Here is a 7301-nt window from a genome sequence, read left to right on the forward strand (position 1 = left end):
ACAGGCAGTGCCCTAACAGCGGGTCATTTTCCTTCTCCACACCGTACTGTTGTTGCTGCTGTAAGCTCTGGTTTTTTCGTAGAGACAAATACCTTTGCACATGTCAAGGCATTAGCAAGCTGAGGGAAATTCAGGCATCAGGAACAGCATAACTCTGGGAAACGTTCACAAATTAACCAGCTGAGGGAGCACAAGGCATCCGTTTTTCAGTAACGGCACAATGAACTTGAGGGATGTCTAGAAGAAACAGTGTGGTAATTATTAAGTCTGCTTCACTTAACTTTCCAGTGAAACACCTGAGGGTCCTTCTTCTTTTGTGGAGTAGTTTGGGTTGGAACTAATTTTTTTTGGAGGGGGTCAAAAGTGATTTTTTTATGGCTCGTCTGCTCCTTTATTCAACTTAATGGTCTAAAATATATATGAATATATTTAATTGAAACCAACTAGACAGTTTGATTTTAAAAGTCTGAGGTGAAATCCTGGACCACATGAAGCTAATGGCAAAGTATAATTTATGGGATTAGAGCCAAGTGTTGATCCTTGCTGTAAACAGAGCTGTATTAACATGCAAATATAGCAATAGTTGTATTGTACCAGATCTACAGCCTGCTCAGCCCGTGATGCTGCCTGTGGCAGCCAAGCAATAACAGCACCTGCAAAAGCAGGACAAGCAATCTGGGGCCCAGAGAATTCTTGAGTTAGTTGGAGTATTTAATACAGGTTTGACAAAATAGTTAGGCAGCTAAGCAGACAGAAGAGAGTTGTTCTATCTTTCAGTGTGCACTAGCCAAGCTTTGCTGTTCTGTAGGACAGAAGCAAGCCAAGGAGTTGTCTTCAGCTCTCAACTGCTGGCCATCCGTGCAGGGATGTGCTGCGCTGCAGCCAAGGCAGCATGGGGTTCCTCTGCAGAAAAGCCTTTTGATCTTGCTCTGCAACCCATGATTATGCAGATAGGCAGTGCTGGGAGAGGAGAGGCAGCGAGAGTAACTGCTACCACATGTGAAACTGGTCCCAGGATATTGTTTTCATTACAGTTTTGTTCTCTGCAGCTACTCGGACTCTGAAGTGTCAGATTCCAGTTTGATTTCTTCATTAGGAAAGCCACTGCTTCAGTAGTAATGAACAACAGAAAGCACAAAAACCCTTACAATGGTTGGTTTTGTTACAAAATGTTAGCATGGGTTAGACAGTGTCTAACACTAGGGCAGGGGACAGGTTCCTTTCATTATGCTTTTCATTTCTGGAAAATAACTCTGCCTGTTCTCACAGAAATTGGTTAGTTCATACAGCATAGGTCAGAAAAGACATACAAACTAGTAATGATGCTTCTTTTTGAAAAGCAGTAAAACAGCAGTAAAACTCTTTGTAAAGGACTCAGAGTACAATGCCATTCTGATTACCCACCAATGTAACTCATATACACATTAGAGCAAAATTGGTCTCCCACTTCCTGAAACAGAAACCTGGTCTCATGTTCCTGTAAAGCACTGTCCACCCCCAGAACAAAACAGGACACCTTCAGGTTTTTTTGCTCATAAGAAATACTATAGGTTACCTGGATTTTTATGGTATTGAGCCATTCTTCAGATTTATAAGAGTAAATAAACCCTTTTTTGCCTTGAGGAAATTATGCTAAACTTTTTTTTTCTTTTTTTTTCTTTTTTTTTTTTTTTTTTCTTGTTTGTTTGTGCTTCAGGAAATCTCTTCCTGCCTCGGGCAAAAGTGGAGTTATGGTAATGAAAATATGCACATAGTAAAAAAATGGGAAAATCTTTGTCCTAGAAGAAATGATAAGGAATGCTTTAAGGGTAGATTAAATCCATTTTAACTACTAAATCTTTATTCAGTGGTCTCTGCTTGTGAGAACTAAACTCCTTTTGATTAGAAAAATGCTTTTTTTTGGCCTTGGCCTAATGAATCTTGGAAATCAGATAGGTGGATTTGGAGGTGCTGGTGAAATGTGAGGATTAAATCTTGAAATTTGACCAGCAGTGTTGGGATGGCTGAACAAACAAGGACATCTGCAGCTGCCAGCACAGGTAGGCTGCATTTTCCTGCCAGAATGAGACTCTTCACCACCACCCCCACTTTTCTAGCATCAAGAACAATGAAGCAGTTTGGTATCAGATCTTTTCTTGCAAGGAAAGTCAAAAGTCTATTTTGCTGGTCCTCGAAGAGCTTTCTAACTTGACGGTGAGATTAGCATGATTTAGGACCTGTATGCTGACATGAGCAGAGATAGAAGCAAGCAAAGGTACTGTTTATGTACCACATACATTTTGAAACATTTCTCTTTTTCAAACTTGACCAGAATTACTGTATTCCTGCCAGGTTCAGTTTTTGCCAGCTGCTTCTCATGCAGGATTTGATTTCCTGAAGATACCATGGCAAAGTCACTGTATGAAACAGGAACATTTAGAACAGGGACAAGTAAGTTTTGCTCTATTATTTTCTGGGTCATTGATTTTGATTATAACTGACCTTAACGGCAAAACTTTCCTATGAGAGGGTCCAAAGGGTATGTTAGGAGGGAAACTGTGGACTTCTATCATTTCAGCTCACATAAGATGCTGAAATTATATACATGGATGTTGTGCACACCCTGTTCTCATAGGATTCTGGTTCAGAGACTGTTGGTCCAGTGGATCTTAAGCAAAGAGAAGCAATCAATCAGTCTCCTAAATGATGGCAATGTAGGACACCACACTGAAAGGAAAACAGGCCAGGCCAGTCTAGAAAGTGTTGCTGACATAGCTATGCCATGAATAGCCACCTGCACACATAAAAGTTCTCATGGGCATAAGCCTGTATAACGATGCCAAAAAGAACCACCTAACCCAGTCAGTCCTGTCTTTTCCTCAGGATCATGCATCTCCTGACTGGGTGAATATGGGAAATGAGCACACGTGTTCTCCAGGAGAGTGGTGGGCATTGGCTGGGAGAAGGAAGAGATCACAGGTTTAAGCTCCTCAGGGAGCTTCAGTGTACAGTGTCTCAGTCCCAAAATGCCCTTGCAGTACAGTGACCTCCATGCCAGCCAAAAGTCCCAGGTGAGGTGCCACATCAATGTGGTCCTGCTGGTGGCTGAATCCCTCTTCCCTTCCATCCATGGCTGCTTGCACAGTAGCACGATGCTGCTGTGGCTAATGACCTGTCCCAGTGCAGCACGGGCATGTCAGCACCACCAGAGCTTGCTCAAGGGTCTTTAACAAGGTAAATAAAAGGGTTTTTTGATCATATGCTGAACCTCATCTCAGGAGAGGAGTAAGTTGCCAGATTCATACATTTGCAAGTCACAGATTTCAAAGCTATTTCTCCTCATCCTCTCAGTTGATGGAAAAGAGTCTTTTCTTTCTTCCTTCCCTCTTTTAGGGCATAGAGATGTGTTAGAAAGAAAGTTTTCTTCTGTGCAATTGTTCTGATCTGCTTTACTCTGTCTCAAGCCAATGCCAGAGCTGTCTCAAAGGAAACGGTGTAGGAGGAGAGCAAGGCGTGTTTGTGAGCAGTTTGCACAGAGTGGCTCAGCTGCATCAGAAAGCTACACCTTGGGCTTATTGGGATGAATAGGGCAGTTCATTGGTCCAAGTGCTGCTGTTCCAGGTGCTCTGCACCTGTTGTTCTGCTCACACATTGGCCTTTTTCTTTGCAGCCATAACCACTTTAGACACCGGTTAAATAGACTTAAGGTTGTGCATGGTGAATTAGGAGCTTGAAAACAAAGCTGGTATGTCATGCTTCTGTGTTCCTCAATAATGACTAAAATCATTCTGAAAGAAATACTTTTAAAGGATCAGGTTTCTATGTGGACTGCCAAATTTCCATAGTGCGTAATGAGATATTTTTATTCAAATCCTCCAGACGATTAGACAGTTTTGCCCATAGAACCTGGGATCCCTTTGGTTATGACATTAAGTATAATTTTTGGTCATTAGGAGTAGATTAGGCAAGTGCTGCAAGAAAATAGAAACAAAAAAGACCAGAAATCTACAGTTACCTTATGAAAGCTGAACTCAAAAATACTGTGAGGTAGTCTAACAGAGAAATCCTTCAACCCTAACACAAAACAGACCATGTGAACTCATTTAAAAAAAATCTCATTGACTCAATCACCCTAGTGCTCCCTCCAATCCACCAGACGTAGGATGAGAAATCTGCACCTACTATCTGGTGCTAGATTCACACCTATAATCCCACCTCCCTGATTATGATCAACTTCAAAGAAATTGCTTATGGATGTGGGTGGCATGAACTTTGCCTTTTCTTTGTATCTCTATTCTCTTTGCAATTAAGCAGATTCATTTATCCTACTTTGATAAAAGCCATTTTGCAAATTATTTTCTGATAGATTTATACCTCTGGTAGCTGTCAAAGAAATTCAGACATCCCCAAATTGATTCTCTCTTTTGTTGACTTATATAAAATGTGTTCTAATACATTCAGTCTTTGTTAGTTACCAAAAGCAAATGAAAATTATCTTTTAGAAGTAAAATATCCCCTATCCAGGAACTTGCACTGGATTTTGCATGAATGTCTGAAAGATGTAGGTTGCAAAATCCCCTCAGCGACGGACTCGCGGGACAAGAGGTGGAGAGGCACATCCAGCAGCTGGCTGAGCAAGCTTTGAAAATATCCAGGAGAAGGAGCTGAGAGATGCCACTGAAGTACATGCTGAAGGACCTAGACCTTCTGCAATTAAAACCATCTGAGAGGCTGGGGGTCAGGAAGGGGCGTGAGGGAGGTCAGGAGCCGTCTGGAAAAGGTGTCCCTTGCAGCGGCGCCGAGGGCGGACAGGCAACCAAAGGGAAAGGAAGAGCTGGCCTCAGTGTTTGCTTTGGCCTAATTTCAAACAGAGCCCCTTCAGAATCTGTTTATACAATCCTGTCTTTCAAGAGCTGTTTTAATTTCTTTAGCTAAGGCTCTGTGAGCCCTGAAGGTTTGACTTATCCCGTGGAAATCAGAAGATATGCAGTCTAGGGAGAGCTGATGTGGGCTTGATGACATGCTTTATGAGTTTCACATTCAGAAGCAGTGGCTCTGTTTTAAGGCACTGCTGAGCAGAGATCTCAAGGAAGAACTGAGCTCTCTGATGGATACCAGGTTGTAGCTGTTAGAGCTTATGGCACAGACATTTTCTGAGCACAAAATAATCCACTCCAAATAAGTTACAGCGAGCTCTACTGTCATAATCCTATCATTTGTATGCCTAATGTGTAACTTTGCTTTTCAATAAGAATTTTCACATCATATTTATAACTGTGGCTCATCCTTGTATCTGGGCTACTACACATTTAATATGCAGAAATCTGTCCCTCATTAACATTAGCAAAAGACAGCAATAAATGAGGAAAAATGCTACAATTAAAAAAATAAAAAAAAAAGGCAGCATTATTTTTAGCCTTCCAAGAGGCCTGGCAGTACGCTACTCATTTTGGAAAGGAACAATTAGCCAGTTTGATAAGGCTGGAGCATGAAACATATCCACCACAGTGAAACCTTTTGATTGCCGTGACTACTGAAAGCTGGACACCTGCCTCCAAGTCCTTGGAAACTTCATGCTTGATCTGGGCCAAAACAAGAAGTCTGTGCTCACAGAGTAAGACTTCAGAAAACCAGGCACTTGCTATCAAAATTCCTTTCTCCTGGCCCAGCAGCACAGTGGCAGCCCTCTCAGCGGCCAAGGCATCCTCACCCTACACAGCCAGCCCTGGAGCAGCCTGTCCATAACGCTGGGACAGCTGTGTCAGGGACAATGAGATGTTGATATACCTCTGCCACTCAGCTAGGAGGTGAAGAAAACAGCAAGGTAAAATTGCAGATGATCTAGAGGCTTCAGACAGCATGTTTTGATGTGTCTTGTTTGGTTTTGGAGAAATCCCTCGCATAAAAAGCACACATTTTGCTGATATGGCTGAGTATGTGCAAATAATAAACTGCTGTAATATTCCCATTTCTCACAACTTGTAAAATTTCTCAGTTAGGCAAGGCATAGATTCACCTGGCACAAGTTCACTCTTAGGCCAGATGCTGGCTGTTTCTAATTACCTCGGTGCCTTTAAAGGCCTGCATTGAGGCTGTAGGGCCCCAGGTGCTCCTGTCCCCCTGTGAAGTAGGCAAAGGCGTGGGTTTCATCTCACAGGAATGCTACAAAGACAAGTTCTTTAAGGACAGTTCAGTGTCCAGACACTGTAGGAGCCAGGTCAGATAAACACCTGTATATCTATGTCCACATATAGGCAGCTTATAATTTCTTCAGAAATTATATCTGCCATTGTTCACCTCCAGTGAGGCGATATTTGTATGGCTGGAAACAAAGTCTGGCTCCTGTTTGGGAGTCTACATTTTGGGATATCCAGCTCTAAAAGTGTGATGGGGACGTTCTCCAAAGGTTTACAGTTTTGTTTGTATCTTTACTCATAGAAGCCAATTCCAAACTTAACAAATAAAGGATTTTACCTTTCCCAAGAAACCTTTTCTCTCTGTGTTTCAGATTCGTGCCATTGGAACTGCTTCCCTCAGGATGGGCACACTGCTGGTTCCTGCTGAGCCCACTGCTGACCAATACCTCCTGATCCCTTTCTGCAGGGCTGCTCTTTCTTTCTCTTAATGTCCCAAAACACATGGAAAATAGATTTTTTGAATATCAGGGTGTCAAATAGAAAGAAAACAAATGTTTAAAGGTGGCTTTCATAATCTTGCAACAATAAAAAAAAAGACTACAAAGCTTATCCATTAATCTTTGTCTCAGTAGAAATGAAGTAATGTGCAAATCCTTAAAAGGAAGCTTTTTTGTCTGTGATGTAGTATATTCAAGAGATTCTTTCACATATTACACTGGTGTGAGTAATAAAAGCTATCACAGTATGCTAGAAAAGGGATATTTGCTCAGAAGCTCGGTGTGACTGTGAAGGTATCATTAATCTATTTTTTCTGAGCCTAGTGTTTCAGGCTGTCATCTTAAAGGACTAACTTGTGACAGAAATGTCATAGAGCAATACAGGATGTTCCAGACCAGTTCTAAACCCAGCTCGATGCTTTTTCAGGTGACCAGAAGCTTTGGTGATTAGAAATGGAAGGCCTGGGGGAAATGGGGAGCCAAGGTGAAAAACTGAGCAATTTTAGAAGAGCTTTAATGTATCTGATAAGGCCTCTGTTAAAACAGTGAAATAAATTGTGCAGTCACCTTAAAATTCTGCTAATCACCAAGACGAAATCTAAACAAGGTAAAAGATCTCCCAGCAATTTATGCCAGGCCATTTTATAAGGCAAGTTCAAACTTAGGGACTGCTTCTTTTTTTTTATGG

At 41.7% G+C, this 7301-nt stretch overlaps 1 long non-coding RNA gene across 1 annotated transcript; it reads left to right on the forward strand.

Moving 5' to 3' along the window:
- Positions 1-6093: 6093 nt before the first annotated feature.
- On the forward strand, positions 6094-6901 carry LOC148185206 (uncharacterized). Its single transcript, XR_015774405.1, has 2 exons — positions 6094-6196; positions 6488-6901. It is a non-coding gene; the product is annotated as an uncharacterized LOC148185206 (long non-coding RNA).
- Positions 6902-7301: the final 400 nt, after the last annotated feature.

This window comes from Pseudopodoces humilis, chromosome 1 (assembly GCF_049639895.1).
Source record: "Pseudopodoces humilis isolate 2021_Gansu_Grassland_sample_001 chromosome 1, ASM4963989v1, whole genome shotgun sequence".
Classification (NCBI taxonomy): Eukaryota; Metazoa; Chordata; class Aves; order Passeriformes; family Paridae; genus Pseudopodoces; species Pseudopodoces humilis.